The 23,950-nt window shown below is 47.2% G+C and overlaps 1 protein-coding gene across 1 annotated transcript in view; it reads left to right on the top strand.

Moving 5' to 3' along the window:
• Window positions 1-4,790: 4,790 nt before the first annotated feature.
• The window catches only part of LOC104321903 (collagen alpha-1(VII) chain-like), a 132,774-nt gene continuing 113,614 nt past the window's right edge, over window positions 4,791-23,950 (top strand). Inside the window, exon 1 of the mRNA XM_069801526.1 lies at window positions 4,791-4,940. The gene's annotated coding sequence lies outside the window, so the exon portion shown is untranslated. The remainder of the gene's footprint in view (window positions 4,941-23,950) is intronic.

Here is a 23,950-nt window from a genome sequence, read left to right as displayed (position 1 = left end):
CTGTTGGGAGAGACCATTCATGTCCTAAACCAGTCCGCTCTGCCAGCAGCCGTCTTGTTGCTGTGCAGCTTTCCAAAACTTTCCACCTCAACTCCTTCACCTTTGTTTTGGGAATGTGCAGCAACGGAAATTCAAGAAGTGCTACTCCACTTTCACCATCTTTGTTTGACGTGCCCCCAGCCCCTGGACTTTTACAGCTTTGGCTGGGGGAGGATTCTTTTGCTTCTCTGTTGGGAAGCCTTTTGTGGCAGTCAGCTTTAAATTTCCCTTTCTTTTATGCTATCACATCTTTTTAAAAATAACTAAAATAAATCACTGATGTATTTTTAGTTGTGTTAGAAGGGGTAAGTCTCTCTCCTCTACATAAATTGTCACATTCTTGGGATTATGTGTTCCATCAAAAACTTCCAGGTCCCCCAAATATTCCTCCCACCCCCTCCTGCATAGATATTTTCTCAGCAATTTCAGTTATTTGCTAAATGCATCGCATTTTAGCACCTTGCACATTCTCAGCTTAGCATTTCAGAAATGATCACTATTTCTCTCGATGGAGCAGGAAACATTCCTGCTGTCTCAAACATTTCATTTTCTGTGAGGTACGTGAGCTGGTTTTCGCACCTACAGATGTTTCTCTGACACACTCAGAGCCTGTCCCTTACTAGTGTAAAGCAGCAGAGCTCCTGTGACGAAAAGGAGATGCAAGAAACTGCTTTGCTGAGGATCTGGCCTCCTTTCTCCTCTTTGTCACTTTTTAAACTTCCCCCTTTTTGTTTCCTTTGATTTTTCTCTGCCAAGTTTTATTTGGGTGATTTCCAAAGCAGAACTCCTTGATCAAGCAGTACTGGTGCTGGAACTGCCCATGTGTGTTGCTACTTGTCAAAAATGGTAAAGGCTAAAAACTCCAGGCATATTTTGGGGGGAGATGGGGAGAAAATTGGAAATAGCTTCTTTTTTTTTTTAGCCCTCTCCCCCTTCCTCCTCCTCATTCCTTAAGATCGTTAAACTTGACATCTCTTTAAATGAGCTGGAAGAACTTCAACCTGAAGCGCTTTTCCCCTTTGAGAGTCTCTCTGCTTTGGATATGTCTCTCCATGCTTTAGGCAAGTGAACATGACTTTCCAGAGGTGATTGATGGGTTCTCATAGAAATGTTCTTTCAATTAAAATAACCTAAACACACGCAAAGAGGAGGAAAGGGGATTTTTTTTTTTACTGTTTTTACTCTTGTCCAGAAAGTGAATTGGAGTTATCTATATCAGGATGTGGGCATGTTTTCTTCTCCTTTGGAGCCTAACATTTAACTGGCTTCCCTCTGTACGCTCAGTCCTGATGCACCTTCCCCCTGGAAAGCAACACTCCAGTGAGCTCAGCTTGTCCTCCCTGCTAAGCTGTGCCAACACTCCCTCCTTGCAAATCTTTTCATATTTTCTATGATTTAAGACTGGGTTTGGACCCCCTCGTGCCTTGAGATGAAGAAGTAATGCACTAATTCGCTATTCCCTCAAGGTATCAGGGAATCATTATCATTAAACATCTAAACTATGCATTCACCCTAGGTAGACCTTGTTGCTTTAAAAGCCTTTGGAGACAAGGAAATTGAAAGGGAATACATCTTTAGGTATCAAAGAGTTTTGCAAGCTGCAGCATTGCAGTCTGCCTCCCAGACCTTCTTTTGTTCAGCACTGGTGTTTTGACTCAGTGTGTTGTAAATTTTGGACCGAAATTCACTTTTCCTTCAGTTAAAGTCAGGAAAACCATCACTAATATGTTTTTATCTAGGTGTTGTGTCCATTATTAATGTTTCTCCAACCTGTGTTGCTTCTAGCTCCCACAACGTGGGAATTAGAGTTCTTCCCAACCTCATGGCACTAAGCTTTAGTTTCAGTGCACTGCAGGACATGTGGGATTTTCAAAACTGGACCTACCTGTCTATTTGGAAGAAGTCTCATGGTCAAAGACCTTTGAAACCACAGAACTCCCTGAGTAACTTGACATGGCTTCACATGGGCTCCAACAAGGTTTTGGGAAGTTGCTCCAAGATCCCTCTGAGAGGCTAGAAACCTTCTACTACCCTAAACTTCTTTTTTTCCCACATGAAATATACCCATGTCTTGTTCTCATCCATCTTTTCCTGTGCAATGCTCTTTCTTCCACTTCTTTGCTTTTATTGTCTCCAAGACTGTGTTCAGAGAACAGACATGGTGTCTAGGTCCACCTTATTTATTGCTCCACCTGTGACTTTGGTTCACTCCTGTTATGGAGATCAATGACATATCATGCCACAGGATTGGGGCTCCTAGACTGGTGGATGGAAAATTTATTCCACTATTAGCACAGTCCCTGGCACAGCTTTAGTCCAAGCAAACTATCACATTCCCAAACAATGCACAGGTCCAACCTGGGGCAAGCGTGGACCAAGGACCAGGCAGTGTGTAGATATGAATCCTATTTGGGGATGGGGGTATAAAGATAATTTAGCTCTGTGGAAAACTGTATTTTATCTCTTGGCCTTGGGGCTAGAAGGCATTTCCTTGGTCCACTTATTCAATAGCATAGGCATGGTCTGAGGACTTTAGTTGGCCAGGTCATCAATAATCTCATGTTCTCTTTGTCTCTGGCTCATGGTGGGGCTGTAAAGCAGATATCCTGCACTCCGGGGAGCTCTCTGCAGCAGACCCAGCAGACGTTTAGCCTTTCTGCAGGCTGGTGTGCACAGGCTGCGGGTCTGGGGCTGTAGTAGCTCAGCGAGGCTGCTGCAGCGAGGACACGAGTTTCCTAGTGCTGTCATAACCTAAAGTCAAGAGGCCTTGGAGGAAGTAGATTACTGCAAACTTCATGAATACAAGTGAGGGCAGAAAAATGAAATGTTCTCTGGGCCCCCATTGATGAAACAATGTCAGTGTCTCAGCCGTTATGAGACCCAAGAGAATCCATGCTCAAAAGAAAGGGCTGGGGAAGACCTGGCTCCGTTTGCTCTGAGAAAACTCAATTTATTCTCTTGCTGCTCCATTGCCTGGAATTTTTCCGTGCCTGGGTCCTGGGTTCACTTGCGTGGGTGGGGATAATAAAAAGGGGCCATAGGCAGTCTAGACAGAGGTGGCCTCCTGAAGGCAATCAATCTTCATTAAACAGGCCAGAGCCCAGCAGCTGGGAGATGAGCTAGGAAAGGAGCTATCTCTGGGTAGCACCACATTTAACCCTTCAGCCAGAAGTACAGCAGCTCCCTCGTACCTTTTTTTACTGAAATGAACAATTTGAGATTTATTTCCTCTTTTGTACAGGGCAGTTATGGTAGGCTTTTGCACTGGTGAGGGTGGATGGATTGTGGATGATCCTTGTTTGCCTCGAGATGAGGGGTGGAGAATAGGACAAGAGGAAGTGGCCTCAAGTTGCGGCAAGGGAGATTTAGGTTGGATATTAGGAAAAATTTCTTTACTGAGAGGGTTGTCAGACATTGGAACAGGCTACCCAGGGAAGTGGTTGAGTCACCATCCCTGGAGGTATTCAAAAAGCGCGTAGACAAGGTACTCCAGAACATGGTTTAGCGGGCATGGATGATGGTTGGACTCAGTGATCTTGAAGGTCTTTTCCAACCTAAATGGTTCTATGGTTCTGTGATTCTATGAATTGGGAGAGTGGTTTGAAGGCAGCGGGAAAGCTGGTGGGGGTTTCTCAGCAGGGCTATGCTTGCTGCTAGCACGGTGCACTTAGTCTCCTCTCCAGTTGTACAAGAATTACAGTCTGCCCTTTGTCTCCTGGGCTCATGGTAAAGCTTCCCTGCGGTTCAACCCCACGGGAAGCCTATTTGCTGACCGTCTGAAGACTCGAGCCCTAGCCATCATCTGTGATGCATATGGGAGAGCTGAGCTTAGCTCTCCTGGGGCACCAGCCATGCTGTGCTCTTGTGGACTTTGCTTAGTTGCAAGGTCTCTGAGAAGGGGCTGATGCCAGGCAGACACTGGGGATTTCCAGGGGCTCTAAATATTTGCATTTTTTGCTGGGTCAACATTACATTTGCATTTATTGCTGGGCCAACATTACATTTGCATTTATTGCTGGGCCAAAGTCTGTGTTGAACTGAGCTGCCCTCTGTGTTAAGAGATGCTCACGTGGATCTTCCAGGTTTCTTCAGTCTCTCCATGAGCACAGGCACTTCAGTACTATCCAGGTTGCACTGTTGCTGCTTAAATGTTATTTCTGATCTTGCCGTTGATGTACAGACAAATGTTCCCAAGCCTTAGAGATGGCAGCGGTGATATGGAAGAAATAGGCAATGTTTCTCCCAGATTTTAAAAAATTTAATATTTCTTCTTATACAAGAATTGAGTAGCAACAAATGAAACAAGCAGGATCGAGGTTGAAAACTAATGAAGGATGTAACATTTTCATGCAGCATGTAGTAAACCTGTGGAACTCATTGCCACAGAACATTGGGAATGCTAAAAATTTAAATGGTTTCCAGAGTAAGAAGTTTCATAGAAGAAAGGTTTGTACAGGGTATTGAATGCAAAGACATTTCCAAGATGCAGTCTGTCCGTCAGAAGGTCCCTAAGCTATAGGTCGCTGGAGGCTGGAAAGATGGAGGTGTCTCTGTGTGCTTGCCCTGCTCTTACACTCTTGCTAAGCATCTGATGTTGGCCATTGTAGGAAGCAAACACTGCACTACATGCCCCAAACTAATACTGCAGCTCTCATGTCTTTCTTCATACTTTGCTCGCAACATCTGCTGTCCTTGCATAAATATTTCACTGGCACCAGCTGCAGCTCTCTGGCAGAATGAGAGTCAGCACGGTAGACTCTCAGCTATCTTAGTTTTCCCAGTGTCTGCAGGATTTTCAGTGTGTCCTCCAGAGAGGCTGGAGTTTTCGTCTTCCCTTTTCGAGCTCTGTCTCAGTTTTTGGCGAGGCTTCAGAGGAAGAAGCAGTCTGAAATGCATTACAGGTGCGTGGGTTGCTGAAATTCTGACGCTCCCCTTTCATTTTGTCTCTTATGGACAAGGTAAGTGAAAATGGAAGAGCTATATTGTAGTCACTGTGGGTCACAGTCCAAAGTGAGGAGATGAGATAATGTGACTCATTTTGATTCAGACTACTGCAAAAAATACTGCAAAGGGGGAAAGTGAGGGCTATTCTGTATCTTGTTATTGTCTCTGTGCTGGAGTTTTATACTGTGACCTTCTAATGAATTTTCAGTTTTGTAAATCCTACTTTTAGCAAAACACATTTGGGAAAGGGCAAAAAAGAGGAGATCTGTGAGGTCCCCTAAATATTCTTTGGGACACTTGGATTCAGGAGATGTGTACTGGGTATGATGCACATTTAGGAATAATTTCCCCCCCCCGCATTAGATCTAATCTTGCACCCTAATATTTACAGGATACATAAAACCTGAACTGGAGGCGAAAAATCTCATGTATAAGAGTGGCTTTAATTATTTTTAATGATCACTGGCTATTCTTTCTATTTGCATAAGTCAGAATTACAATCTATGTATAGCTCTCGGCTGCACCTGGCTTGCGGTTGGGGTCCTGGACTAACGTTGTGTTAGGTGGCTGTCATCAAAGCTGTGATAGCACAGGGGCTGGCAAGTAAGCAGGGTCCCCAGCTGTGGGGAGGAGCAAGTCAAACCCACCAGTCTGCCCTGGAGCCGTTTGGCATGCCCAGTCTTCCCGTGCCCTGCTGAGGAGTGGTGGGAGGCCAGGGAAGACGGTGCGATCTCCCACCCTTCGGCCATGCAAGGTATGTGGTCAAACAGGTCTCGACCACGTGGAGAGTTTGATATGTGGCACCCAGTTTTATGTTGCCCCCACTTCTTTCTCTTCCAAAGTAGCAGTCTCAGCCTGGTGGTGTTTCATGACATACATGGCTTTTATCCCTCTTTTCACCTCTGCTGTCCATTTAATTCCCTGTAGTGCAGCCACAATCACTTCTTTGCATGGTAGAGTGACACCAAGAGCCATTCCGCGACCCCAGGAAGGGTTGATAACAGAGGACACCCTTTCTCTGTTCAAGAAACATAGACAAGAATGCAAGAATCATTCTTTTCTCTCTCAACAACTTCTTTTAATTCTGACAAAATGATCCAGAATAAAGCCGCATTTGACCACATGCAGGTTGGAGGGAACATTAGTTTGGCTGATGGTTTTGGGGTCCTTTTAGAGCATGTCCTCATCAGTCTCTATGTTAAGGCACCACTACCTTTGCTCCTGATAATTTAGTTTCTTGATGCTGTAGACGTGCCAGTATCCAGGAAAGCTATTCATTCCTGCATATGGGAGTGCAGCGTCTGTCAGTAACTCGATAGCTGACTTGTAGCCCTCCTTGCCAAGGTAAATTATCTGTAGATCAATCACTTTGAGTTTACTGTTACCTTTAAGTGCTTCCACAGGATCGTCGGGTTGCAGGTGTGTATGTGCAAGTATGAAATAGAAATGCCAGCCCAGGTGAAAGGTGAGGATTTGCTCCTTCTGAGAGACATCTGGGGTGAATGCAGCTGTGACAGGAATCTGCTGTGCTTTGGGGCTCCCTTTCGCTCCTGGAAAAATGAATGGTGCTGAGCAGAGCTACCCAACCTGGTTATCCGACCACTTGGGCATCCTTTCACTAGTTACACCTCGGCAGGCTGAGCACTGAAGGCTCCTCTTTGCTCACTTTGCAGAGGCGTGAGTATCGGAGTTGATCTTGGGATGCACTAAAAAGCTTTTCCTTTTCTTGCCTTGTAAACTGTAAGTACTCCCATCTGAGAAAAAATTATGGTGGTGATTTTTAGGTAGGTCTTTGCTTGCTTTCTAGAATACAAGGGACTGCACAGCTCTGCCCTGTACACTCACTTGCTCCTGCAAGGCCCTTGTACGCTCCTGCTGCCCACACTTTTCCCTCTGTGATCCCGCTCCTAGGTTTGTGATCCCACATCCATTTGTGCTTCCAGACTCATGATCCCATGTGGAAACCGCTGTCCTGCAGACACAGCTCTTGAACACTCCCACTGCAAGAGCAAGGAGCTTCCTGCTGAAGACACGAAATCTGCCTTTGCTACACTATGGGAAGAAAACCCTTTGTTAACTCTTAGCCTGCCATGGTGTTAGCACCAAAGTGCCTAATGGTCTGGGAATGACGCTCCATAGCTCAAAAGTGTTTTATCCTGCTTTCTTGTCATTGCCACCAGGTTAGACATCTCCGAGCAGGCTGCCATACTTAAAATTCATGGGTAGTTAAGCCCAGCCTAACCCATCACCCACCTTAACCAGCCGTAGTGGAAAGGACTTGATGCTTCCTACCACGACATAAGCCTGCGGTCAATAAAAGCCCGGAGGGAGCAGGGACAGGGCAGCTGGACAGTGGTGCAACTGTGTATTTGCCATGCTGGCCATCAGTAGTGGTTGGGGTAAAGCCCACTCCAGGGCTTTCCAGGTAAATCTGTGACTGTGCGAAGTTCAGTGGGCATTGTCCATGAGAGCAAGGTTACTAATTGCTAGGGTGCTAATTACCAATTTGTGGGATTGCATGTAGCCCAGTGACTCCCAATGCAACACCTCTGAACCATGAAGGGTTTTGTTCCCTGTCCCCCTTCAGATGAAGAAGATGCTAATTTCTTCTATGCCTGTCCTCAAAATAGTGTAAAATGCTGGAACTTACCTAAAACTTAGCTGAGACACAGACTTTTTTAAAAGTCTGCTCTAAATAATGAAAAACATGATCAAATTACACATGGCTTGTATCTGAGGCAACTTAACAGTGCATCTTGCTGCCTTCCAGCCTTGGACTGCTGATAGTTAATTTTAAGCTGAAAGGTCTATTTTTGAGTGAACAGGCATGCTACATTCATTTCAATGTCTGCCCATAATGGAGACAAGTTATCCTTCACTCACCATTCATTTTGAGATCTTGATGAATAAGGTCAAACCATCAGATCTTTCACTAATATTTGGGGGGAATTTGGTCATCTTAGTGATTGGTCCATATCTGGCTGGAGGTGTTTAGAAGTTGGTTCTTTGTTTTCAATGAACTCAGGAAAGTACTTCCAAGCAAGCCACGATCTACTGTGTATTTTATCCCCTACTCTGCTGATCTGTCAGTTGCTGTCATTTTTAAGACCCATGGATCTTTGTGGGTGGTGACCACTGGGAATTGAAAGACAGTGACTTTCTGGACTTGAAGCATCTTGCAAGATTGGGACAAGCATTTGTATCTGAGTTAGAGAAGGTCTTACTTCTTCTTCTACCAAGTGTGTCTGCGTTGCCTTGCTGAAGGCTGGATGAACAGAGTAGGTGCATACCATAACCACATCCTCGTCTGGTGAAAACCACCCGGCTGCTTTAGATTAGATGTCCCTAACGGAGAGCACACCACCAGGAAACACAAAATGCTGCCATCACATGAGGAAACATCATGTTATGCTCCCCGCATAGCTGTCCCTGTGTAGTCTTGGCACTTACCACCTCTTCGCTGCCGTGTTTCCAGTTTCTAACATCTGCCGTGTATCCGATTGCCTGACATGAGAGTGAACTGGGCTACCAAACAGTGCCAGTAATTGAAATGGGATGTGTGACCAGTATAACAGAGACTCCAGCCCAGCTTTCCCAGTCCCATCTTGCTGTGCTATCCTGATGGCAAGGGAATATATCCCCACAGGGTATTTCCCTGTACCTCTTGCAGAGCATTCAGCTACAGTCAGTGAAATGTGTTCTGTATTATTTCCAAGGGGTAGGCGTGGGGGAGGTTTCTGTTTCTTCTGATCAGGCTTAATTTCATTTATTTAGTAACTTCTTGTTTAGAGGACTTTTTTTTTAATCTCAAGGCATTTTCTCTGGCCAGCATAGGCACATATGCCTTCCACATTGTGGGATTTAACTGAACAAGTGGTTCCTAATTCATCTGGAATTTAATAAGGGGTATTTCCCTTCCATGGTATTGGGACATTTAGGCCAAGACACTTACAGACCCTCCCTGGCTGTTGATTTCTCTAAAATTTGGCTTGGAATTTTGTAGGGAAGATGGCAAAACCCCAAAGATACAGGTATCTACAGGTATCAGTCTACAAATAGACTGACCATAATTGCTTTGTTCCCACAGGTAAATCATTCTGAGAGTGTTTTCAAAGATTGTGGTACTGAGGAAAGACTCGGAGCCCTTTAGCAACAGCAGAAAGGGATGGATGAGACATATGAAGATGTCTTTGCAGCTGTCTCTAACAGAAAGCAAAGGGATGGTCCCTTCAGCTCCGGGTGACACTGCAAGAGAAGGGCAGAGGTTGGATGGGGAGGGAAATGCAAGATTGCCTGTGGGAACAGCGGGATCATGGTGGGATAGGAACTATAGAGCATCCTGACAGCTTCTAGGCAGCATGTGAGTACCTCCAGAGAGAGCCATGTGCCAATCTGGAGATCTGGCTTAGCATCACAAGAGATAAGTGTCCTCTTCTTCCCCACGGTAAACTCAGCAGCACCAAGAGATGCTCCAGGTAATTCGCTGGAGGCCCATTCAGGCCAGCGGCCCTCCACACTTGTCATCTCTCACCTTTCCAGTGGAAGGAGCGCTTGTGGTGACACTGGTTTGAAGGCAGAAACCATCTCATATATGGTTCTAGGGGTCTGCTTTGGTCATTTTTCGTGGTCAGTGCTTGTGGGGTTGGTATCACGTAATACCAGACATGGGAACATCAGTGCCCAAAGGTATGGCCCTCTATATCTGTATAGGGCAAGTCTGGCACCCTATAGGTCTGCCGCTGAAAAGAAAGCTTCTTTAGCTGGGTAACTGATGAACCTGATATGCTCTAAGGAGAGAAATTTTGCATGGACAGTCTACCCACAAATCTGTGCTGCGTGCTGTTAGCCTAGATCCAGAGGTGACAATCCACCAGAGGGTTTCACGAGGGTCTGGTTTGACCCAGCATGTACTCTATTGATGTGATAGTGCTTTTGACTTTTCACAACAAGGTGCTGCACAGCCTGCCTGGGTCCAGACAGCATTTAGCGGGAGTAGCAGGGTGAGTTCTCTTCCCTTTTGAGTGGCCTTCCTATCAGATATTGGGGGACCATTCCTCCTTGGTCCATCACCACCTATGTGAGGGTGGTATCTTAGCCACTGGATTCCCCTCACATGGGGCATCAAATACCTGAGAGATGCTAATGGATTTCAGCTTTGCACAGAGATGAACTGGAAGTCCGGAGAGGAGATATTTCATAACCCCTTGGCAGCCCCCAGAGCCACGCTATGATTGCTTTAATAGCCTGAGCCTAAGCAGAATGGGTACGAGAACAAAGTATGTACAGGCTGTTTTATTTGCTGCCTGTTGAAAACATCTCAGCTAGCCTGTGACCTGGCACAGGCTGGAAGTGGTTGATTTGGTTCATGTGCTCCAAACAATGCATGGGGAAGATGTGAGATATTAAAATGCTGAACCTTAGATTTTTGCTGGGTTTTGTTCTGCTTTCAGCCATCATCTTGACTCACCTCCCTTGCTGTGCGGTTTTGCTGTGGACTGGAAGATGTTTTGTGTTGCCCCGAGATGGGGCTGGCTGTGATTTCCAACATCTGGTGCCTCCAGCCCTCTCTCCCTCAAAAGCAGAGGTCTGGGCAGGGATTACCATGAAACTTGGCAGGGGAATGGTAGACTTTTTGGTGTTGATGATGAGCAAAGTGGGACATGAGCAGTTGAACCTGGTGTATGTTGTTGGTGGGAGTGTGTGTATGTGCTCAGATGCTTCCAGTGGGGACCAGACCCTCATCTGGTGAAACTTGAACATCTGTTGGTTGCAATCAGGATGCACCAGGCTGTGGGTGCTGGATTGAGTATGCGTTCATTGCACAAATTTGAGGGCAAATGTAGCTGCCCTCCCCATCCTGCAGGGACTGGCTTCTTGGTGAGTCACTTCCCAGCCCTTCTCCAGGGTATATGTGAAGACAGTGAGATGCCTGACCCTTCCCACCCCTTCCATACATATATCCTAGAATAAGAGGAGCCTCTAAGGTCTTGGAGCATTCAGGTGTTTAATATTTTCCTTTCGGGTGTAGGAATGGTAGGGGCTGCGTGCTGCTGAAATGTGTGGTTTGACAGGGAAGATAAATGGACTTGCTGAGCAACATTAAATACAAAAAAGCCCAGGAGCTCCCCTGTTTCTCCCCGCATCTCCAAATTGAGTTTTGAAGTTGTAATTTTAAGCTGGCGTGGGACAGGTATGGATGGAAAGGTTGTCAAGTACAGGCAGCGTCTGCTGCTCGAGGGGGAAGGAGCTGATGTAAAATGTGATCTCTGTAAATGGGGAGCCCTGGGCTGAGATACAACACACCAGCACATGCCTCCTTTCCAAGAAATACACATAAAAATCTTTAAAAAACCACCCTGCAGAATGAGCAAGGACAGGTGGACGCTGTGCTTAGCAGTGCGTCCTTGAAGCAAATAAGGCATCTTGGGCTGCATTAGTAAGAGGGAAGTCAGCAGGGCCAGGGAAGAGATCCTTCCCTCTGTCTGGCACTTGTGAGATGGCATTTGGAATGCGATGTCCAATTTTGGGCTCCCCAGTACAGGAAGGTTACTGATATACTGGAGTGAGTCCAGTGGAGGCCACTGAGCTGGTCGGGGGCTGGAGGGCATGATGTATGAGGAGATGCTTGGAGATTTGGGTCTGTTCACCTTGGAGAAGGCAGTCGGTCCTCTGGGGCTCCTTTCCCAACCAAAACGGTGATTTTACAGTTCAGTGACATTTGATCAGTCCTTTGGCTGTGCTGTATTGCCCGTCAGCACGAAGCTCGCAGGGCCCCATGCAGAAGATGAGCTGCGTGTCTGTCTTCTCTCCCACCGACTCTTGGAGCGACTTGTGCTAATGGAGCCTAACAGGGCCCCCAGCATACCCAGTGCCCTGGGCAAGAGCCGTCCTTCTCTGCCCTGTAACTGAGTCTCTTACCAGCTCCCAGATATCCAAAATTGTAATTCAGGCCACCAGAGATGATGAGGTTATCTTTAAAATCATGTTTTTTTTAAAAAACAACACCTCAGAGCACTAGGCTCAGGAGTTTAGATGCTGAAAAGGGAAAAGTGAGAGAGTGCCGTGTGGCTGCTTTCTGAAAGGATCATTTTCATTTATTTGCTTTAAAATTACTGAAGTTTGAAGTATTTTATCAGATATGAGAATTAGTTGGATCATGTTCTTTTTTTAAGAAAACCAGAAATGTTTCAAGCTGTGCTCTGTATGCATTTCTTTTGGAAAACTCTAGTTTGCAGGCGGGGAAATTGTGAAATGGCTAAAAATTTGAAAACCTCCCAAGGAACAGGGTGGGATAGTGCTAGATAAAGAGGCTGTGGACACTGCTTCTGCACGTGTGGGGACAACAGTGGTCCACTGGTGCCTTGCTGCTTTCTGCAGGAGCTGTCGCGTGTCGCAGCAGCGGCATCTCCGGGGACGGTCCTTGTGGACACTGCTTAGTTATTAAAATTCAACAGCCGATGGTAAGGATTTTTTGGGAAACATGGGCTTCTCTGGTTTTGTTTTAATGAGTTAAAGAGAAATAGTGCCCACAGCAACACCACGGACACCTGTGATCCATCCTATGGCAGTGACGTAGGACATGCCAGACTGGAGGATTAGCTGTCAGCGATCCCAGCGCCGCAGGGGTCAGACATGGGGATGGGTTCAGTGGCCTGAACATGTAAATATTTACTGTATTTTCAGGTTCTGGATTATCTCTCCAGGCCTCCAAAAGCCTCTGCAGGAGGGCGGAGGCCTCCCCTAATTCCTGGTGCATGTCTCGGCTGCCCCGTGGCACCTCTTAAGGCACTAAATGCCTGGTTTTAGGCAAAGGCACCAAACCCGCTGTGTCTTAACAAGTCGTTGGGCATCAGCTGAGCCTAAATAATTGTGTGTATTCCTGTGTGCGTGATCCTGCACTGCCCATGGCCAGTGTGATTTAAAGCAGATGAGCTCATACCTCTTCCTCTCTGCCCAAAAAATAACATTTTTCCCCTTGCATATATACTGGCCTAGGAGCATTTTCTTACTGAAAGGCTTCCTCTCTGCTTGTGCATTGTGTTTTGTTAAACCACGGTAATTTGCTTATGGAGCTAAGCCCTTAATCTCCCCATCTGTGCAACATATATCTATTTAATGTTATTTGGCTTAAAATACATAACATTTCTGTATATTTAAAGCAGATAATATTGCAGTGCTTGCATAAATGTGGGCAGAGTCAAGGGGAAGTTTTTGGCTGGGTCTCTGCACTTCATTGTCTGGCTGGTACTTATAGGCTTAACTTATAGGTACTTACAGGCTTAACCACAGTTGAGTTCTTTGAAGGCTTTTCTTTGGTTTATTTCCTCTTTTATTTAGTAAATGGTAAAAAGGGAAGAGGCAAATTTTGAACACGTTTTTGACTAACTGCAAATGGCTTGAAATAAATGGCTGCACGTGACTTTATTCTATTACAAAAGCGGGCCGGGCAAAATTGCTGCTGAATTATAAGCAAAGAGTCACCCTGCTCTGCAATTACTGTGGTCCCTAAAGCACTGAATTGCAAATCATATCCGTTCCTGGAGCGTAATACTATCTGGCTCTGTGTGCCAGACTAAAATGAGCTCATAGAGCAAAACAGTCTGAGAAAACAGCTTTCAGAAGAGATGGGAAAATGGTCTTAATCTCCAACCTGAGTGGGAAAGTAATCAGCCTCAGTTCCTTAACTCTGCAAGGAAGACCTTTGTACAACAGCAAGGGGCAAAGGTACCACTTGCAAATAGTGCTGTATTAACAGCTTCTCTGTGTGTTGCTGTGCTGCTGAAGGATGTTTTCAGGGACTAGGATCCTGTTGGTTTCAGGATGGGAACATCTACAAATGACAGATTTCCCTGTCCTGGACTCAAAAATGTACATGAAATGGCAAGTGAAAATATATCACGTGGACAAAACTTTAAATATTTCAATTCTTCTGATTTTTTCTCCAGCCAAAGTTACATATTTTTTTAACAGCAGAATTTTGCCCAGATTTGTCCTGCTCCCATGAAGGAGTGACCCTGAAGAGCAGTCCTAGCAGCAACTAGGCTCCTGAACTGGACTCCTCATTGAAATGGGATGAGTCCAGACCTCGCTGCCACAATCTGGCAACATCGATGGTTTCTGCAACCACGATGCATAGCTGTCTGGAGAGCACAAATTCTCTTGAACTTCTCTTTTTTGGCGTTTTGCTTCCCATAGGGGCCATCTTTGCTAGGATTCCACTGGGACTGTGCACAGGACTGATGCCAGGCAGGACCTCTTGGACTAAAAAACATTGCGTAGTTGAGACAAGAGGGCATGACTGTTGGGTTGGAAATTTGGAGCTCAGTCTGCTTCTGTGCTCAGTTACCAAAATGGGGTCACTTTTTCATCCCTGGCACTATTTTTGGCACCTGCCCACCATGCCTACTTGGACCATATCTCTGAATTGCAATGCAGCTCTGCACCGGTATCCCCAGTTAGCTCTGGGACTGGCAGCAGCGCATCCCAACCTGGCAATTAGTGATGCAGATGTGATGCAGATGTGCTGCTCCTGTTTCTGGATTCAGTGTCTCTGGATGCTATGCTGTGATTTATCCACTGGTTCAGCGCTACCAGGAGATTTGCCCTCCAGTCCTGCATGGCGTGATATAGATTTGCCTTCATTTTCCTGAACACACATGTTTAAGGGTCCCTGGTGATGTATTCTAACAGCTATTTCTGGTTTTTAAAAAGAAAAACCACATTTCCTGTGAGATTTATGTCATTCTAAATTTAGAAAACCTAAAATGTACTGATGGTCAAAAGGAGATCGTTTGCATGGCTTTTCTTTTTCTTTCTTTCTTTTTTTTTTTTTTTTTTAAAGTTGATGAATAGTACAGAGTGGGACCATTTAAAGTTGTTTGCAATATATCTTGTACAGGGCACAGAATGAGGGTCACGCTTTGATAAGTACCGGTGTCACATACCAAACCTCTGCCTCCTTTAACTAATCTGCCTGTGCACGCTTGCCCTGATATCCCGCGGTGAGTGGCTGCGCTTGGTTTCATGCTGGAGATCAAATGCGGCTCATTGCTGCCAACAGTGCAGGGAAGTAGGTTTGGTCATATCTTCTCATTCTTTAATTACTTTTCCAAAGAATGGAAACAATCCCCTTCTCCTCCAAAACCACATCACTGCTTTAAGGGGGGCAGCTGTTGTCTCCGTGGGTACTGGTTCAATCTTTCATGTTGCTACTGGCATTTTTCTTTGCAAAATGAGAAAATCTTAGCATGGTAATAAATAAATGAAAGGGTAGAATGTGTCTGCAGGGAGAGCCAGTTAAAACTGCAGTGATCAGGAGGACCCACTTCATGTAATCCCCTTTACACCTGTATGTGTGTATTTTGTTATCTCTAAGCAATGCTCCATGTTTCACCCCCATGTTTTTCATCAAGAGACCTTGGTGTGCATCCAAAGGAAGTTAAATCATCTTTGTTCCACCCCTGGAGAAATCAAGGTGCAGCAAAACAAGATGGTTTGCCCAAGCTGAGACGGGGCAGGGAGGTAAAGGTGAGCTCTGCTGTTTCCCAGTGCTTTCCCTCCATCCCTGAGCTATGCTCCAGTGGAGCGGGCACCAAACTGGCTGCAAAACCCATGGCTGTTGTGACCCAGCAGGAGATGGCCAAGGAGAGGAGCTGGTGCTTTCCACCCTCTCCACCCAGCAACCTCTTCATCCCACACTGAAAGTCAGTCTAACCCCTCTACCACTTCCCACAGCATCTCGTGGTTTCTGCCCTCGAGCCCCTGCCTGTGGCTCTCAGAATCAGCAAGGGGTTGTGGAACAAGGTACATCTCCTGGTGAGGTCACTGTGAGCTCGCTATGAGGTCACTGTGTGGTTGCAGTGAGGTCAGGCAGCTCCCTAGGCTTCTCTTCTTTTTAACCTTGGTGCAAGCTCTAGCGTTAACACTTGGGTCATTTCCAAAAGTACATAGGCTCAGGAAAGCCACCATAATCATAATTTGTCAAAGATCTGTAGAGTTGTCCCATCTTCAGCACCCACATCTGCTCAGCTGTGGACATCTGCCTCTACTGGCTGTGTTATGCTGGTTAGTGAGATAGATTATCACTTCTAGTAAGCTTAAATAATAGGGTTTTGCTGCCCAGACAGTTTTCGATTGAAAACGGTTAAAATTTACTCATGTCGTAGCTCCTGTGAGAGGCTGGGGACAAACAGGACTGGTGAAAGCAGCTGGAAGTGGTTCAAGGTGACAGCTCTGCCAGGTGCTGGTGGAAGAGGATGGGAGCTGACATATAGCTACCCTGGGCATGGTCACTACAAAAAGGCAGTAACCCTCCTGCCAGTTTTGTTGAGGGTATTGAGTGTCTACAGGGTATTAAGTGCCTCTCTTGCAGAAGTCCTGGGTCACCTCATGTCTCAGTGCAACCTCACGTTTGGAGGGGATCCCACAAGGAGCACGCTTGTTGTCTGCAAGGTCAGCTTTTCTCCATTTCTGTGTCCCTCTTTGCCTAGCTTTCGTTGGTCCTTCTTGAGAGAGGAGTTAAGAGTGAAATAAGAAAAGGTTTATTTCTGTCCAGGTGCTCCTTAAAAAGTCTGGCTGTGCAGAGGTACAAAGAACCATGAAAGAAGTGTCCAAGTCAATGTCCCAGATAGCTAAAGGTTTCTCAGGTGTCATTAGATGCCAGTGTGCTTTCATTTGAATCAGGCTCAGCGTGCATGACTCTCAAACAGGTCAAGTCAGTGGAGATGAGTCCCAATGTTTGGAACTAGTTTTGTCCCCATTTGGAGCTATGACATGCCATCAGTGTCCTTGTCCTGGGGAACTATTTCTGCTGAGTTCAATGGACACAGGATCAGGTTAAAGTATGGTGGGCCTTTCTGGAGATGTAGAGCTGCCCTAGGAAGTTGGGGAAAAGCAGTTAGAGAAGGGGAGGGAGAGGCCAAAGCTGTTAAGGACCTTCATGCAAGATGAGCAAAGTGGCAGATAGGAACAGAGGGGAGAGATCTGCAAGGGGTGGTAGCAAAGTGGGAAAGCTCAACAAGGAAAACAACTGGGAGGCTAATTTTGATCAAGAGGAAAAGCTACGCCATTGATTTTAGGGCTGGGTTTATCAAATGAGAGCATTTATCTTGATGGGGGAGTGATAAGAACCGTCTGGGAACTGTAAATCCTCAGGGCACAACTGGTCTGAATGAGACCTCACGTAGCATCTTTATTCAAGCTCTTGTTTGCCTCCGAGGACTGAGTCCAGGCTCTCAGGCCCATGACAGCGCTGCTGTGTCTGCAGTGGCCCCATCGCTGCTTTCTAGACCTCAGGCTAATGAAGGACAAGGGCATGAGAAACAAGGGCTGGTTTCCTTCCTATAGGTTTTTGAAGGCAGAAGTGGTTGGGAATCAGAAAACACTGCTGAACCTTTCCCAGCTTTTACCTGATGAATTATGTGTGGGTGCTGAGACATTTTGCTAAATATTAAGCCTGAACTTTAGAAAATGGAAAGTCTTTCCTCTCCAGAAAGGTTGGCATTAAGGCAAGTGACGATTGCACATGAATGATCCTCTTTGTTTGCCTTCCCTTACTCTCACTTGATTGCTTTAAAATATTGCTGATTGCTCAAGTAGCTGAGAAGCCTCTCTTGGAAATCTACCAAATATGCTTCAGCACAGTTTATTTTTATGATTTTCATTTGGCCTGGGTTTGATATCCCCCCCCCCCTTTTTTTTTTGACAATTAAAGAACCAATTTCATTCTTCACCCCTGCCTTATCCTTTTGATGGAACCTGTTTGGCTCTAGGGTTTGGTAACAACATACAGCACCGTTCAGCTCCAGGTGTTCACGTCACACCCGTCTACTGCCCAACAACCCAGCAGGAAAATACCATGTGGCCTGAGACCAGTTCCTTGGGGAAAGGTGGCCCATCACACAAACAGGTTATGGGCTAAATGAGCCTCATCTCAACAGCCCCAACACTGAGCTGGAGATGCTGGACACCCTTGGTTTCTTCTCGTTGCTCAGGGTGGTCATCTTTGTGGGACAGAGGAGCTGAATGTGGACATGGTGCAGGTGCCTGCAGAGATCCCTGAGCTAGTGCCAAGCAAATTTGGCTTGAGAATGGGAAATTTCAGCTGTTCTGCCACCTCAGCTAGCACCTCTATGTACCACATAGATCAATCTGGTGTTACAAGTTTATCATAGAATCATTGAATGGTTTGGGTTGGAGGGGACCTTTAAAGGTCATCTAGTCCAACCCCCCTGCAATGAGCAGGGACATCTTCCACTAGATCAGGTTGCTCAGAGCCCCGTCCAACCTGACCTTGGATGTTTCCAGGGATGGGGCATTGACCACCTCTCTGGGCAACCTGGGCCAGTGTTTCAGCACCCTCATCATAAAAAATTTCTTCCTTATATCTAGTCTGAATCTACCCTCTTTCAGTTTAAAACCATTACCCTTTGTCCTATCACAACAGGCCCTATGAAAAAGTCTGTCCCCATCTTTCTTATAAGCCCCCTTTATATATTGAAAACCTGCAATAAGGTCTCCCTGGAGTCTTCTCTTCTCCAGGCTGAACAACCCCAACTCTCTCAGCCTGTACTCACAGCAGACGTCCTCCAGCCCTCTGATCATCTTTGTGTTCTCCTCTGGACTCGCTCCAACAGGTCCATGGTCTTCTGATGTTGGGGGTCCCAGAGCTGGACGCAGTACTGCAGGTGGGGTCTCACCAGAGTGGAGCAGAGGGGCAGAATCCCCTCCCTCGACCTGCTGGTCACACTGCTTTTGATGCAGCCCAGGGTACGGTTGGCTTTATGGGCTGTGAGTGCGCATTGCTGGGTCATGTCCAGCTTTTCATCCACCAGCACCCCCAAGTCCTTCTCCGCAGGGCTGCTTTCCTTCCTTAGCCTTGCCGTGCTTGAACACCAAACACATTATAATTAAAGCCAGGGTAAGGCACGTGAGTGTTACAGCTCTGCTTTTGTGTTAAGTGCAGACTTGTATATCCAAAGCACTTAACTAGGTCTCTTTTGAGGTGTCATAATTAAATATGAGTTTAAATATGACTTACTGATGACAATATGATGACAATATGATGTAGTTGTCATCCCCCTTGATCCCTGCTGTCATAGCCTGGTGGGTTATACAGGCTGGGAGGTCTCTGGCTGCCTGAAGGAACAAGGTCTATCTGATCAAGTTGGTGTGGGGATATCTCTGTTTGAGAAACTTCATACACGCATGATTTTGAGAGAATAAATTGGCTGAGTCTGTGGAGAAAAATCCCATAAGTGAGGGAAAGCTCAACACTTTCCATATTGAAAAGGAATCTGCTGTGAATGGTGCAATACGACATGGCACTATGTGTTCACTCTTTACTAGACAACGGAGAAGCCGACCATGAGGTCTGGACACGTAGGACAGCCTGAATCATCAGAACCATGACTCTTGTTGCAGGTTGTAGATGAGACTGACCTGCATCACGCTGCACGCTGCCTTGTTGTCAGTGTCCTGGGACAATGAAGGGCAAGAGAGCCCATTGGGTTCCTCCTTGCATTTCTACTGAACAGCAAGAAGCCAAGTATGTCCAGGAGAAACTCCGATGGACCTCGATTAAAACCACAACTTGGTGGCCTGCCATCACTTCAGGTACCTCCAAATGGCAATTGGAGCTCTGCTCATGCTGGAAATGCATTTGAGCAGCGTGGCACAAACATCTCCTGATTGCCCCACTATGGGGTTGTGAATAAATTTAATTGCTGAATGCAGATACAATTGCAATTAAGCCTATTCAGCCCCATAACGAGGCATTCAGGGATTTAGGAGTTTTATATGGTTCAATTAGATTCAATTGTTAAGCCTGAGCCTTATGGAGTGCTCCTCTGAAGTCTGTGATCTGCAGGCAATCCTACTGCTTAAAACTGCAGTGTAATCCTGGAGAGCTTTGGGTAGTGTTTTCAGGCAGGAATGGTCTGAGTGCAAGGAAAAAATTGTAAGCATATATGGACATGAAGCAGTTAATTCCTGGGATGTTTTGCTGGAGTGGGAAAACATCAGCCTAAGTGTTTTCCCTGCGGGTTCAAGCTGGTGCGGAGGAATGGGAAGAGCTGCGCTGCACCTATCCTTACTTTTAAACCTGTGCCTAAACACCTGGAAGCAGGGGCTGATTAACAATTTGAATGTCTTTTAGCAGCCATTTGAGACTAGTCTTATTTATTAATGGGGCTGCGATGGTCCCATAAGCAGTAAAATGTGGAGCCTTGAGGGCACTTTGTACCTCCTGTTCACCCCCCCATCCCTTTTGGCTTCACTTGGACCTTCAGGGTTGGGATGGGGCTGGGATTCCCCCGCATTTTGCATCTCAAGCCAGTGTGTTTCTGTTCCTGTCTTTCACTCTTCCTTTCTGTCTTTGACCTTTTTGGCCTGTTTATCTCATGGCCAGAGGATCGCTAGCTGCAGGGATAGATAGGACCTACCAGGGCGAGACCTGGTCTTCATCAGGTCTGGAGTTCCCAGGACCCCAGGCGCTGCAAAATAACCGGTGGTATGGGAAGGAGCCCCAGGTGATCCCCTACACTGAGCAGCAAAACTCCTTGTTGTTTGGAATGTGGGGTCCCTGGTTCTTCCTCTTGAGTTTTGTCTGAGCTCAAGTCTCCTCTATTTGTGAGGTACAAGCTCTCGGGGTGACTGGAGGGGGATTTCACCCTGCTGCTGGGCTGCTGTGAGGTGCAGCTCCTCGGGCTTTGATGGGTGCAGGAGGTGGTTGGAGCTGGGGGTCCCTCTGCTCCCGTAAAGGTGAGATGTCAGATGTGCTCCTGCTACCCTGTTTGGGGCTGATCTCCCTCCCAGTAGCGGGGAACCTCATCCTCCAGTGTCTCACCCATTCCCAGCCCTGCAAAAAGAGTCTGTCCGTCTCACCCAGAGCTTTGCGGTCACCCCACCGTCCCCACGCCAAGAAGGCAAGTGTGGCACTTGTGTCCTTTTTGGGGTCATTTCCCAGATGTTTGAACCCGGGGACTGGACACTGAAGACACCTGCATTCCCCTCACCCCCAGTGCCTCAGTTTCTTGCTGCCTCTTCGTATCACTGCTAACATCCTCCATCTAAGAGACCATCTCTTAGAAAGCTCCCTGCTGTTGTGAGATGAGACAAATAAAGTGCAATCACGATTTCATTTGCGATGTCTTGACTCACGCCCCTCCATACCCCTCCAGCACCCACGCAGTGCTGTCAGACCCCTGTGTTTGAACCATAAATCAGTTTTGTGCCCCACTTCTGGTGTTTCCCATCACGTCCAGGTGCTGATAACCAACCTGGACCATTTGGCCCCCTGGAAACAGAGACTTTCTCTCCCCCTCCCAACCCTTTCCCCAAGCCGGCCCCTTCCTTTGCAATCATCCCAGTTATTTTATTATTATTTTGTGCCCACGAGGTAAAGATTTTTTTTTCCCCCCCTCCTCTCCCTTTCTCCCCCCCTCTTCACTCCCACATTCCTGCCAAAAGCGTGTGGGGTGGCATCCCCTGTCCCAGCCTCCCCTCCGCTGCCTCGGTCCCAGCTGCTGGCCACGCAGAGAAGGATTCGGAGGTGGAGAGGGGGGGGATGCCCAGAGCGGCCCCTCCTCCTGCCTCATAACTTCTTCCAAGCGTGCAGGGAGTTTCACTGCAGCCCGGCCGACGCGAACGCCCGTTTCTGGGGTTTTCGGACCCTCTCGCCTGCGTGGAGAAGCCAACACGCGGCAGCTTTGCCCAGGTAAGCAGCACCGGCCTCCTGTAACTAGTTGTCCATCTGTCCAGGTATCCGGTTTTCTATGTTCTGTTGTGTTTTTTTTCCCTGCTTTCCCCATTCTCGGGTTGCAGTTAAATGAACGGCAGTGTGTGAAAGATGTGAGAGTGGGCCGGGGGGCAATGGGGAGGATGAGGAGGTGGCAGCCCCCGGGGCTGCAAATTGCCTCCCGGCTTCCCAATGCATTGCACAAGCGAACCCCTTGCTGCTGTCTCGGAAGTGCCTGAGATGCCCCAAACCTGTCTGAAATCTGAATTTTGGGGTGATTTTGCACTTCCCGTGATAGGAGGTGGCTCAGGGGCATCAGCTGGTCTCCCAGGCAGGGAGAGGTTGTGAAGAAGTGCTGTCGTGTGCAGCACATGGTGGGTTGTTTTGGGGTTTTTTTTGAGGCTTTCTGGGAGGAAGCCAGTTCCTATTGCCTCCTTTAATGCACCCAGGAGGTCCAAGCATTGCAATGGGCAGAATCTGGCCCCAGTAAACTTCTCACCAGTGGAATAAGGAGCTCTATTTTTCTTCTAATCTTGTTCAGTTGGATTGTGCGAAGTGGATACTGGTAAAATAGCAAGTGCTGAAAGCAAGTCCTGGATCAAAGCTATAACAACAACAGAGCAGACCCCCCTGGGACTGGTTATAACTCCAGACAAAATGAATATTTCAGTGGGCTATGGGAGAAGCAGCAGAAAGGGTTGGTCTGGGGCCATTCCTGGCTGGGGAAGTGGGATGATTTCAAGGGAAGTTACATACTTCAGGGTGGGATTCTGCTTTCCTACAGCTGAGCCAGACTGGGTCTGCAAAGGTTGTAGCCTTGCAATGAATGCAGTGACCGCTCGGCTGCAAACCATGTGCATGCAGCTCTGAGTTGGGAGTCTTGCCGACCCAGCAACAAGTCACCCAACCCAGGTTCTCCTGCCTCAGTAGCACCAGCGGTTACAGTGACTGAGATCCTTCAGCATCAGTCTGCCCATTCCTGCCTCCCCCTGTAGATGCTGAAACGATGTCTCACAGGGAACAGCGGTGATTAACAATTTTGTTTGGCTGCTATCCATCGTAGGCCCAAAATAATGTAATTTCTGCTTGCAATCAAGAATTACAGAAAATGCCTTTCTTCCGGGGAGAGATGAAAATTAGCCACCAGGCAGATGATTCATGGGGTGTCTGAAAAGTCTTTGTGGCTCTAACAAAGAGGTTGGTCTGTAGGATAGAGTCTGCAGAAATTACTCTGCGCAGTGCGTTATTGCATGCATCAGGAGGGGAAAAAAGGGGATGGATGATGCTGTTTGGGCTCCCCAGTGCTTCTGCAATGTGGCCCCTTCTGCAGACATCTCTTGGCCAGTGCCCCAAGCAGCATTAGGCCACGTTGTGCATGAGGAGATGTGTTGGGCCAGGAGGTGCTTGAGGTTGTGTTTCAAGGGTTGGCACGTGAATATGGGGACACGTCTTCACTTGTGGGTCCTGGCACTGTCCTTAGTCTGGCTGAGGGTGTGATGCTTATACAGGGCAGGACTGGGAATTTTTGGGGTGAGATTTCCTCTCCAGAGGCTGTTTGAATGGCAGCTGCTCAGGGGATTCTCACTGGAGTGGCTCGGTCAGCTCTCCTTGGTCTTAAATGTTGGTGTACTGAGGCTCACGACTGAGGGCGGATTTATGTGGATGAAAGCTTGTCTGCTTTTTCCACCTACCTTTCCCAAGCACAGCTTGTCTCATGTTTCAGCTGTTCTTAGGTCTTCCTGTCCCAAATAGTGCCTCCTGGACAGATTTGTTCCTCTGACCCTGCTCATTCCAGATGGTGGACAAGGGAAGGAGGAGAAGTACAGCAGGACATCTCTGACTCCCTTATCTGTCCAGGCATGATGTCCCCTTGCTTATAGGAAAAGTCACCCCGTTACCACCCAAGGCTTTGCAGCCATGGTGGGGAGCAGACCTGCAACCCCTGCCGGAGGGAACCAGAGCAAAGATAGAATTTGGGGACCTTTCAGGTCTGGGCTTTGGAAAAGGACTTCCCCTGGAGGAACCATTTCGTAGGTGGCAGGGACCAGGCAGCGCAGGTCGGCGTAAACGGAAAGCCCGTCAGGGGAGCGGGGGAAGGATGGATGAGTGTAGCCGCAGAGCGTGACTGTTTGCTGGGATGAGTGATGCTTTGAGCTTGCTGCAGCGCCTGGGAGGTGCTGCAGGTGGTGGTGAAATGTGGGTGATGTGTTCATCTCGGGCCTTACTTTCGAG

Source organism: Haliaeetus albicilla, chromosome 14 (assembly GCF_947461875.1).
Source record: "Haliaeetus albicilla chromosome 14, bHalAlb1.1, whole genome shotgun sequence".
NCBI lineage: Eukaryota > Metazoa > Chordata > Aves > Accipitriformes > Accipitridae > Haliaeetus > Haliaeetus albicilla.
The sequence above is the reverse complement of the archived record's forward strand: the minus strand, read 5'-3'. Positions and strand labels throughout refer to the sequence as shown.